This window comes from Oncorhynchus gorbuscha, linkage group LG06 (genome assembly GCF_021184085.1).
Source record: "Oncorhynchus gorbuscha isolate QuinsamMale2020 ecotype Even-year linkage group LG06, OgorEven_v1.0, whole genome shotgun sequence".
NCBI classification, from domain to species: Eukaryota; Metazoa; Chordata; class Actinopteri; order Salmoniformes; family Salmonidae; genus Oncorhynchus; species Oncorhynchus gorbuscha.
Genome location: NC_060178.1, coordinates 59,264,653 through 59,276,715, shown reverse-complemented (window position 1 = coordinate 59,276,715; position 12,063 = coordinate 59,264,653). Strand labels below are relative to the sequence as shown.

Here is a 12,063-nt window from a genome sequence, read left to right as displayed (position 1 = left end):
CAAAACTTGTAGAATTGCAGGAAAAGGGTGAGAAATAAAGTAGCACCACATGAGGTAATATACCACCACATTAAGAATCCACACACATACTGTACAGAGTAGTGATGGGCACGAGTACTCGACTCAAGGTTTGTATTCGATTACTAATAACTGAATACAAGTACGCAAATTTACACATGCGCCCATTTAACATACACACTGACAAAATGTCTAACTTTAAATATTTGGTGTATGTCAAATTCAGTGAAAATGCAACATGTCTCCGTCTCAGTTGTGTATCAAAACAACCTGTAATTCAAACAAGCGACAGCATACTGCAAACTTGTTTTCCTTCAGCCGCGTTTCACACTAACAAGAGTACTCGCGTACTCAAAATTATTTTCATGAGAGTACTTGAACATAGACATTCTTTGAAATGCCAGTCCCTAATACAGAGGTGAAGTATTACAGACCAGGAGTTTAGTCTTGACCATGAATAAAGCTGAGGCAAGGCCCACAGCTCTGGTGTCTGTCCTGTGCGAGTCGCCACTCTGCAATGGAGGTATTTTTACTCCTCTGGACTTTCAGATCCTCCCAGCTAACCCAAACCACGGACACACAGCTGTGACACACGCGCACACAGACGCGCATACAGACAGACACACACAGACACATTTCTTGTGCCTCTGCGTTTCTCTCTCACTTTCATCCCTCCCTCTCTCTCCATCTATCCGTCTCTCTTGGCCTGGAAACCCAATGTTGAATCTCATTGAATTCAACGTCGGGCATAAATGAGCGTTTGGATCAGGAAAGTTTCCACTACCGATCTCTACAAGCCAGAGTGTTGAATAAAACTCACTTTACCGGGGTTCCATGCGGTTGGTCCTTTTGTGGGTAGGAATGTGAGGCAATATATCCACAGGAAAGTAGAAGATAATCAACTTTTCAAAGTGCTGGTGCTGTAGTGCGTTCCGATCACCTGAAGCATGTGCACAAGATGAAGATCAATGCACGCCATGCATACTTGCCCAGCTCGTGCACACGTTTACATGGTTCTGCGCATGCCTCTGGTGATAGAAATCACACTACCAGCACTTTATTTCGACTTCCCTGTGGATACATTGTCTCACATTCCTACCTGCAAAAGAACCCCCCCCCCCAAAAAAAAACACCTGTTGACAATCCTTTTGCATATTTCTCTGAGTATTATTTATTTAACAGTGCAGCGCTGTTATTAAAGCTTTTACAATGAAAACCCCTTTATGGCGTGTGTGGTGTTGTGGCGAGTACGGGACGTGAGCAGGTTATACGGCTTCTGTGGCCCTCAGCTCGTGACTGTGCTGCTGTCTCAGACAGATATTAAAAGTAGCATGCCCCCACAGCTGGTCTCTAGTCTTTACTACCCCCTTTAATGAGCTCCCGTCTCACCCTGCACTGAATCACACACAAGCACTGAATCACACACAAGCACTCACACACACACTCACACACACTCACACACACACACACACACACACACACACACACACACACACACACACACACACACACACACACACACACACACACCTTACTCAGCAAATCAGAGCAGAGGCAGTAGGGATGACCAGGGATATTCTGTTGATAAGTGTGTGAATTGGACCGCTTTTCTGTCCTGCTAAGCATACGAAATGTAACAAGTACTTTTGGGTGTCAGGGAAAATGTATGGATTAAAAAAGTACATTATTTAGGAATGTAGTGGAGCAACAGTTGTCAAAAATATAAATAGTAAAGTACAGATACCCCAAAACACGACTTAAGTAGTACTTAAGTATTTTTACACCACTGCTCACAGGAACTTGAATGCCCTGCTCTCTTAAAGACCACCAGCTCCATCCCACACAAGAAGTCAGTCCAAACGCTGTGTTTTCTCCCAGAATGCTTTACTGGAGCAGAGGCTCGCCATGGAAACGGTGTCCTTGGCACGGAGATGCACGGCTTAACGGGCTGGCAGGTTAAAGATGAATGGTTGGGCAATAAAACTGCTCTCAGTAAAAACACACACACGCACGCACAAACACACGCAGACACACACGCAGACACCATTATACACATCCCAGCAGCGATGAGTCCTGTCAACTCTAACACAGCGTAATGATAGGAATGGCAGAGCAGAACGCTGGGTAATGGATGGCTGTCCAGTGTTTATGAGGAATTTAAAGATGATTCCGAAACAGGCTGCCCTTTGACTTAAAACTCCACCGTATGTAGGAGCGGTGCTGCCTGGTGGTGGAGTGGAAAGTTACCAAACCTCAGAGGGACCGAGGAGAAAGAGAGACACTGAGGTTCCCTCTGCCTGTGCAGTGTGCTTGGCATAACCTCGTGGTGCTATTAAGCTCTCGCGCAATAACAGATATGTACCTGTAATCAATTCGCTATAATTGTCTTCGGTTTGTCACTGGAGAGAGTGGAGGTTGAATGAAATTGAGGTGCGTGGAGTTGTGGGTTTGATTCCCCAATAAGGTTTCATTCGTTGAAAATAGGTTGACTTAATAGTTTTGGAATAAACCACCAGCTAAATTACGAACTACCAAATAACCGTACAATCATGAGTTTATCATGAAAACATTACCAAACTAGAGGAAAACTCTGGTCCTAGTGGCCCTTAGTGGGATGTTACCTTGGAGACTGAAGCTGGAGACTGAGGGTGGGTCTCATGCAGGGCCAGGGTAGTGAGGGTAGAGATGATTGTCTCCTGGGGCCAGAGGGTGCCTCTCCTTTCCTTCCTTTCCTTCCTTCCTTCCTTCCTTTCCTTCCTTCCTTCCTTCCTTCCTTCCTTCCTTCCTTCCTTCCTTACCCCCTCCTCTCTTTCTAGCCACCTCAGGATCTCTCCCAGGGCCAGTACTGCAACAGACACCCCAGGAGCAGGGGTCTTCACAGTGGTTCCCTCTTTCTCCTCCTCCATGCCTCACAGCGTAGGGCTCTCCACGCTGGCGCTGAGTGCACATGTTTACAAGGAAGGCCAGTGTCTCCTCACGCAGCTCCTTTATCTCTGAATTTGAGGGAGACAGAAACTGAGTATATTAGATCACTCATTGGCACACAACTGACAACCCTCTGGGGTCTAGTCTACAGGTGAGGGGTGTACCGCCTTGTTGTACTCTGGTGGAATGGCTCATCATGACTCAGTCTGTCTGTCCGGTCCAGGCTCCAATGGTTGACAGACGTACAATGACCACAAATGTACAAACACCAATTTCCTCCAAAACACAGCCTTACAGCACTACCAGGCCAGTTATTGGTAACTCAATATTATTCTGTAGCTACATTCCCCCTCCACCCCTGAGCCTTACTACATACGCCCCAAAACTGTCCATCCAAGACATCTCACATGGCCTCTGACGACCAGCTCAATTAGTTTAACAAACACACACAACTCATCCTCTTTTTCCTCATTCTCCTCTTATTTGTCCCCCTCCCCCACCTCAAAAAAGACACAACAACAACAGTGCAACTCAATCTGGCCCCTGAGCACCACTCAAGATGGGCCGGGACAAAAAGGGGCGGGAAACGTCGCATTCCCCCGAAGACGGCCTGGGTTGACCGTGGAAACAAATCCTCAAAAGGGAGTGGCCCCTAATAGCCATAATGGGAGGACAGTAATGATGAAGGGATGAGAGAGGTGGGAGAGGGACTGGGGTGATGAAGATGACTGGAGAAGATTGGGAGCATGTCACAGAGAGAGAGAGAGAGAGAGAGAGAGAGAGAGAGAGAGAGAGAGAGAGAGAGAGAGAGAGAGAGAGAGAGAGAGAGAGAGAAAGCGGGGCAGTCTGGATTTGGGGGAAGGGGTTGTATGTCGACGGGATAGGTCGGATGGGGTTCGGGAAAGGGGTTGCCAAGTCTTTCCTCTCAGTTAAACCCCCATGTAAAAGCATACACTTGCACGCACGCTCAATCAAGACGTTACACAACTCAAGTGTACCAGAGTCTCACACCCCCCACACACTGGTTACTGGCAGAGCTGGAGGGAAGTGAATGGGAGCAAACAGGGAGCAGCCCAAACTCCTGACTCTGGCTTCCCTTTCAACTAGCTCCAGACACTCATTATACCAGCTGTGTGTGTGTGTGTGTCCTTCCTTACCAGGTCGGTTGAGAGAGTGAGAGATGGAGAGAGAGAAAACATAATTAGGCAGAGAGCAGAGCTGTTTTTATAACGGCACTTATTAAAATTGCTGAGAATCTAGGGGGGGGGGGGGCGACAGAGACAAAATTAAGTTTGGAAATTAAAGGCGTTCTTCTACTGGCCACACGGGCTGTGTGTGTGTAAGGAGAATGGATACCAGAAGCCAGTAGCTCTCTCTGTGTGTGTGTGTGTGTGTGTGTGTGTGTGTGTGTGTGTGTGTGTGTGTGTGTGTGTGTGTGTGTGTGTGTGTGTGTGTGTGTGTGTGTGTGTGTGTGTGTGTGTGTGTGTGTGTGTGTGTGTGTGTGTGTGTGTGTGTGTGTGTGTGTGTGTGTGTGTGTGTGTGTGTGTGTGTGTGTGTGTGTGTGTGTGTGTGTGTGTGTGTGTGTGTGTGTGTGTGTGTGTGTATATATAAGGTCCAGACAGTAGTCAGAGGAAACACACACGGTCATACAGAGACCTACTGTCACCATGACCACTCAACCACAGTACGACCATCAACCAAACTCAAAACAGACCAGGAGCACATTGACTGACCACGGGTTCTAAATGACTCAATAGCCCATCCATTTTAGCAGCGAAGCTTATAAAAAAAAACACTAATCATAACACAAAATAACAGAAACATACAAACTACACAACATTTCTCCCCTTCCTCCTCAAAAATTGTAAATGACAAAAATCTTAAAATAACCAAAAACCAGCACAAAAAGTAACGTTTAACATGTGGACAAGGGGTGATGGTGTGCACGAGTGAATTAGAGAACTATATTATACTATTATAATATATTATTATTATTATTATTATTATTATATACTATTATTATATTATATTATATACTCTCTTCTCCAGACCATTTCCGGAGACCTTCTCCCTTACCTCACCTCGCTCATCAACTTATCCCTGACCGCTGGCTACGTCCCTTCCGTCTTCAAGAGAGCGAGAGTTGCACCCCTTCTGAAAAAACCTACACTCGATCCCTCCGATGTCAACAACTACAGACCAGTATCCCTTCTTTCTTTTCTCTCCAAAACTCTTGAACGTGCCGTCCTTGGTCAGCTCTCCCGCTATCTCTCTCAGGATGACCTTCTTGATCCAAATCAGTCAGGTTTCAAGACTAGTCATTCAACTGAGACTGCTCTTCTCTGTATCACGGAGGCGCTCCGCACCGCTAAAGCTAACTCTCTCTCCTCTGCTCTCATCCTTCTAGACCTATCGGCTGCCTTCGATACTGTGAACCATCAGATCCTCCTCTCCACCCTCTCCGAGTTGGGCATCTCCGGCGCGGCCCACGCTTGGATTGCGTCCTACCTGACAGGTCGCTCCTACCAGGTGGCGTGGCGAGAATCTGTCTCCTCACCACGCGCTCTCACCACTGGTGTCCCCCAGGGCTCTGTTCTAGGCCCTCTCCTATTCTCGCTATACACCAAGTCACTTGGCTCTGTCATAACCTCACATGGTCTCTCCTATCATTGCTATGCAGACGACACACAATTAATCTTCTCCTTTCCCCCTTCTGATGACCAGGTGGCGAATCGCATCTCTGCATGTCTGGCAGACATATCAGTGTGGATGACGGATCACCACCTCAAGCTGAACTTCGGCAAGACGGAGCTGCTCTTCCTCCCGGGGAAGGACTGCCCGTTCCATGATCTCGCCATCACGGTTGACAACTCCATTGTGTCCTCCTCCCAGAGCGCTAAGAACCTTGGCGTGATCCTGGACAACAAACTGTCGTTCTCAACTAACATCAAGGCGGTGGCCCGTTCCTGTAGGTTCATGCTCTACAACATCCGCAGAGTACGACCCTGCCTCACACAGGAAGCGGCGCAGGTCCTAATCCAGGCACTTGTCATCTCCCGTCTGGATTACTGCAACTCGCTGTTGGCTGGGCTCCCTGCCTGTGCCATTAAACCCCTACAACTCATCCAGAACGCCGCAGCCCGTCTAGTGTTCAACCTTCCCAAGTTCTCTCACGTCACCCCGCTCCTCCGCTCTCTCCACTGGCTTCCAGTTGAAGCTCGCAGCCGCTACAAGACCATGGTGCTTGCCTACGGAGCTGTGAGGGGAACGGCACCTCAGTACCTCCAGGCTCTGATCAGGCCCTACACCCAAATAAGGGCACTGCGTTCATCCACCTCTGGCCTGCTCGCCTCCCTACCACTGAGGAAGTACAGTTCCCGCTCAGCTCAGTCAAAACTGTTCGCTGCTCTGGCTCCCCAATGGTGGAACAAACTCCCTCACGACGCCAGGACAGCGGAGTCAATCACCACCTTCCGGAGACACCTGAAACCCCACCTCTTTAAGGAATACCTAGGATAGGATAAAGTAATCCTTCTCACCCCTCCTCCCCCCCCTTAAAATATTTAGATGCACTATTGTAAAGTGGTTGTTCCACTGGATGTCATAAGGTGAATGCACCAATTTGTAAGTCGCTCTGGATAAGAGCGTCTGCTAAATGACTTAAATGTAAATGTAAATGTAAATATTAGCATTATACACTACATGACCACAAGTATGTGGACACCTGCTCGTCGAACATCTCATTCCAAAATCATGGGCATTAATGGAGTTGGTCCACCCTTTGCTACTGTAACAGCCTTCACCTTTGTAGGAAGTTTTTCCACTATATGTTAGAACATTGCTGCGTGGACTTGCCTCCATTCAGCCACAAGAGCCTTAGTGAAGTCGGCCACTGATGTTGGGCGATTAGGCCTGGCTCACAGCCGGCATTCCAATTCATCCCAAAGGTTTTCGATGGGGTTGAGGTCAGGGCTCTGTGCAGGCCGGTCAACTTCTTCCACACCGATCTTGATAAACTATTTCTGTATGGACCTCGCTTTGTGCACGGGGGCATTGTCATGCTGAAACAGGAAAAGGCCTTCCCCAAACTGTTCCCACAGTGGAAGAACAAAATTATATAGAATGTCGATTTCTGTAGTTCTTTTCCCTCTACTGGAACTAAGGGGCCTAGATCGAACCATGAAAAACAGCCCCAGAGCATTATTCCTCCTCCGCCAAACTTTACAGTTGGCACTACCTGGCATCTGCCAAGCCCAGATTTGTCCGTCGGCCTGCCAGACGGTGAAGCGTGATTCATCACTCCAGAGAACGCGTTTCCACTGCTCCGAGTCCAATGGTTGCGAGCTTTACACCAGTCCAGCCGACATTTGGCATTGCGCATGGTGATCTTAGGCTTGTGTGCGGCTGCTCGGCCATGGAAACCTATTTCATGAAGCTCCCAGCTAAAAGGTTATTGTGCTGATGGGGCTGATGTTGCTTCTAGAGTCCGTTTGGAACTCAGTAGTGAGTGTTGGAACCGAGGACAGGCGAATTTTACGTGCTATGCGCTTCCACACTCGGCGGTCCCATTCTGTGAGTTTGTGTGGCCTACCACTTCGTGGCTGACCTGTTGTTGCTCCTAGATGTTTTCACTCCACAATAACAGCACTTACAGTTGACTGTAGCAGCTCTAGCAGTGCGGAAATTTGACATCCTATGACGGTAGAGGTAGTTTCACGAGCCAATGCTAACTAGCATTAGCACAGTGACTGGAAGTCTATGGGTATCTAGTAGCATGCTGTTGACCCACTATGCTGTTTACTTTCTACATCTACGTCATATCGCTGAGTCAACCTTTAAAGAAACTTTGCCAGAGTAACACTAGACCACTTCTAATATGTGTAAATATCCATCAAAAACATAAAATGTCAATTTTTGATGGATTTAGATGAAAAGTAAACAAACTTTTCGCTGTGTAGACTTTCATAATCCAATCCAAGATAATATCGTAAAAGTTCAGTCCAGTCAACTCACAAACCATTTCCTTTCGCTCCGTCTTAAAAGTGTCTGTGTGCAAAAGCAGGCTTGAGTGAAAGTATGAGGCTTGGAGGTCATATGTCATTGTTATGTTATGCACTGGGCCAGTACGTTTGTGTGAGAATAAATGACTATGCTCTGTGCACGCTTGTGTGAATGAGAGGAGAGTAAAATATTCTGATGTCTGCGAGCCCACTATGTAAGAAAGGTGTGTGTGTGTGTGTATACTGCTGTATTCATGGCCCGCGCTGACCCTGGTGTGTATATACATTAGTTAGGTTGAACAAAGTGATGAATAGAGTACTGAGCTGACACACTCAAAACCACTCAAAATGTGCGCGTATCTACACAGAGTGTACAAAACATTAGGAACACCTGCTCTTTCCATTTCATATCTGACCAGGTGGATCCAGACGAAAGCTATGATCCCTTATTGATGTCAAATCAGTGTAGATTAAGGGGAGGACACCGGGTTAAATAAGGATTTTAAGTCTTGAGACATGGATTGTGTATGTGTGCCATTCAGAGGGCAAATGGGCAAGACAAAAGATTGAAGTGCCTTTGAATGGGGTACGGTGTTAGTTGCCAGGCGCTCCGGTTTGAGTGCATCAAGAACTGCAACGCTACTGGGTTTTCCCCACGCTCAACCATTTCCCCGTGCGTATCAAGAATGGTCCACCACCCAGTTACGTTGACAAAGCTGTGGGAAGCATTGGAGTCAACATGGGCCACCATCCCTCCGGAACACTTTGGACACCTGGTAGAGTCCATCCTCGGGCGAATTGAAGCTGTTCTGAGGGCAAAAGGGCTCTATACTACGAAGGTGCTCCTAATGTTTTGTACACTGACGTGTAGGTACAGCACCTTCAGAAAGTATTTACACGTTCAACATTTTGTTGCGTTATGGCCCGGAATATAACATTGATTCAATTGAGATTGTGTCACAGACCTACACACAATACCCCATCATGTCAACGCGGAATGATGTTTTTAGACATTTTTATAAATTCATTATAAATGAAAAGCTGAACTGTCTTGAATCAATTAGTATTCAACCCCTTGTACAGAATACAAATATTCCAAAACATGCATCCTAATTGCAATAAAGCACTAAAGTACTAAAATAAAACTACAAAAAAATTGGCACAGAAATTATCTTAATGTCCTGAATTCAAGGCATTATGTTTGGGGCAAAACCAACACAACTCGTATTTTCAAGCGTGGAGGTGGCTGCATCATGTTATAGGTATGCTTGTCATAGGCAAGTGTAACAGTATAACTTTAGACCGTCCCCTCGCCCATACCCGGGCGCGAACCAGGGACCCTCTGCACACATCAACAACAGTCACCCACGAAGCATCGTTACCCATCGCTCCACAAAAGCCGCGGCCCTTGCAGAGCAAGGGGAACTACTACTTCAAGGTCTCAGAGCAAGTGACGTCACCGATGGAAACGCTATTTAGCACCCACCACCGCTAACTAAGCTAGCCGTTTCACATCCGTTACACAAGGACTAGGGTCTTTTTCATGATAAAAATAAACGTTATAGAGCTAAGCACAGGCTTATACTGAGGTCTATAAAGCACTAAAGGCTATCGACACTAAAAAGTCTGCAGGTCCAGGCAACCTGGACCCCTACCTCTTAAAGATAGCAGCTGGTATTATTACTGAACCTGTGGCTCACATTTTCAACTTGAGTCTCTTGACCAATTCAATACCCAGCATTTGGAAATCAGCTTATGTCCTCCCACTACTGAAAGGTGGATCCCTCCGATGCTAATAACTATCGTCCTCTCTCTAAACTCCCTATCCTGGCCAAAGTCTATGAATCCCTAGTGAACTCAGTTAAAAAACATATTATTTGAAAAGAACATACTGAGCGGGGTTCAGTCTAGCTTTAGATCAGGGCACAGCACCACAACTGCAGCTATGGCAGTGGCAAATAACATTATTAACACATTTGATAAAAAGCAGCATTGCGCTGCTCTGTTTGTGGATTTATCAAAGGTCTTTGATTCAGTTGACCATGAATTGTTGCCAGATAGAATCCCAAACATTGGTCTCAGTGAAGGGGCAGTAAATTGGTTTAGGAACCATCTTTCTGACAGAACACAATGTGCATATACTGACAATCACAAGTCTAGCTTTCTCGAGATTAACAGCGGTGTGCCCCAGGGTTCCATTTTAGCTCCTGTGTTGTTCTCAATTGTTATTAATGATTTGGGAAATGGGATGCAACCAGCAAAGTTCCATCTATATGCAGATGATACAGTCATATATTAAGGTGCTCCTTCTCTGGTTCAGGCTGTTGAAGAGCTCCAGACTTATTTTCATTCACTGTAGGCCTCCCTTTATAGTCTCAAACTGGTCTTGAATGTACAAAAAAATGATTTACCTTTACCAGAGCTAGAGCATTAGCATTATCACATCTGGTGACTTATCCAATGAAAAAGTGTCATCCTAAAAATACCTAGGTATTTGGTTGGATGACAAGTTGTCCTTAAAAGTTCATGTGGATAATCTTGTGGCAAAGCTTAAATTGAAATTTGGTTTTTATTTTATTTGTTCAGGCCACTTTTCTCTCTGTAATTGATTATGGTGACTTGTTGTATATGCATGCAACCTCCTCTGTCTTACAGAGACTGGACTCTGTTTATCATGCATCCTTGCGCTTGATTACAAGTGGCAAGTCACTCACCCACCATTGCACGTTGTACCAAATGGTAGGTTGGACCTCACTTCATATGCGCAGAAAGATACAAATGTATGTGTTCATCTACAAAGCCCTTTTGGGTAAACTCCTGTCTTACCTCTGTAGTCTGGTCTCCTTCACCACCAGCAGTTACCATTCCCGGGCTGCTAGGTGGTTGCTACTTAAAGTCCCCAGGACATTCCCAGTATGAGGCAAGGCTGCCTTCTCTTCTTGTGCACCAGACGCATGGAATAATCTTACAATCCATGCTTCATCTAGATATGTTAGTGCCACTGAATTAATTTAAAATATTGATGGGAGACTGTTACAGAGGGGTGTAAATGCTTTTGAAGAAGAGACTCTGGGTCTCAATGGGCTTTTCCTGGTTAAATAAAGGTTTAAAAAAAAAAACAGGCAAAACCCTAGATGAAAACCTGGTTCAGTCTACTTTCCAACAGACACTCAGAGATAAATTCACCTTTCAGCAGGACAACAACCTAAAACACAATGCCAAATATACACTGGAGCTTACGAAGACAACATTGAATGTTCCTGAGTGGCCTAGTTACTCTACTTAAATCTATGTCAAGACTTGAAAATGGCTTTCTAGCAATTATCAACAACCAACTTGACAGAGCTTGAATCATTTTTTAAATAACAATGTGCATTATTGTACAATCCAGATGTGCAAAACTCTTAAGAGACGTACCCAAAAAGACTCACAGCTGTAATCGCTGCCAAAGATGATTCTAACATGTATTGACTCAGGAGTGTAAATACTTCGGTAAATTAAATTTTTCAGTATTTAATTTTGAATACAATTGCAAAATAAATCAAAAATGTGTGCTCACTTTTTCATTATGGGGTATTGTGTGTAGATTGGTGATTACATTTTTTTTAAATCCATTTTGAATTCAGACATTAACAACAAAATATGGAATAAGTCGAGGGGTATGAATACTTTCTGAAGGCACTGTGTGTCCATACTTCAGTTTATTGAGTTCTAGTACCAGTGCAACACACAAACAGCTGAATTTTACATCATGCTACCCCGTCATTACCCAAACTGTGAAAAACAAACCCCCAGACAGTATGTGTCTGTCTGTCTGTCTGTCTGGGGGGGGCACATCCCTGTCCAGAAATCCTCTAATAACATAAATACATGAGATTCAGCAGTGGGATCATGTCCAGATCTGTGGGTGCTAATGACTTTAGTGTGTGTCAGGGAATTTTCTGCCATTGAAATCCTTGGGGCGGGCCGCCAAAGCAAGTCCAAACACTGTAAAAACATTTATCATTTTCCCCCCATTCGGGATGGAAAAATGCTTTCAGTGTAAACTTAAAACGACTAAAACCAGATATAAATCAACTATGTCGAAAAGATAATGGACCTATATAGATTTTTTACACTA

At 45.4% G+C, this 12,063-nt stretch overlaps 1 long non-coding RNA gene across 2 annotated transcripts in view; it reads right to left on the bottom strand.

Annotated features, from left to right (window-relative positions):
- LOC124038164 overlaps positions 1-12,063 on the bottom strand; it is a 55,695-nt gene that overhangs the window by 21,802 nt on the left and 21,830 nt on the right. For both annotated transcript variants that reach the window (XR_006839312.1, XR_006839313.1), the window contains one exon: positions 2,640-3,011. This is a non-coding gene — a long non-coding RNA (uncharacterized LOC124038164). The remainder of the gene's footprint in view (positions 1-2,639; positions 3,012-12,063) is intronic.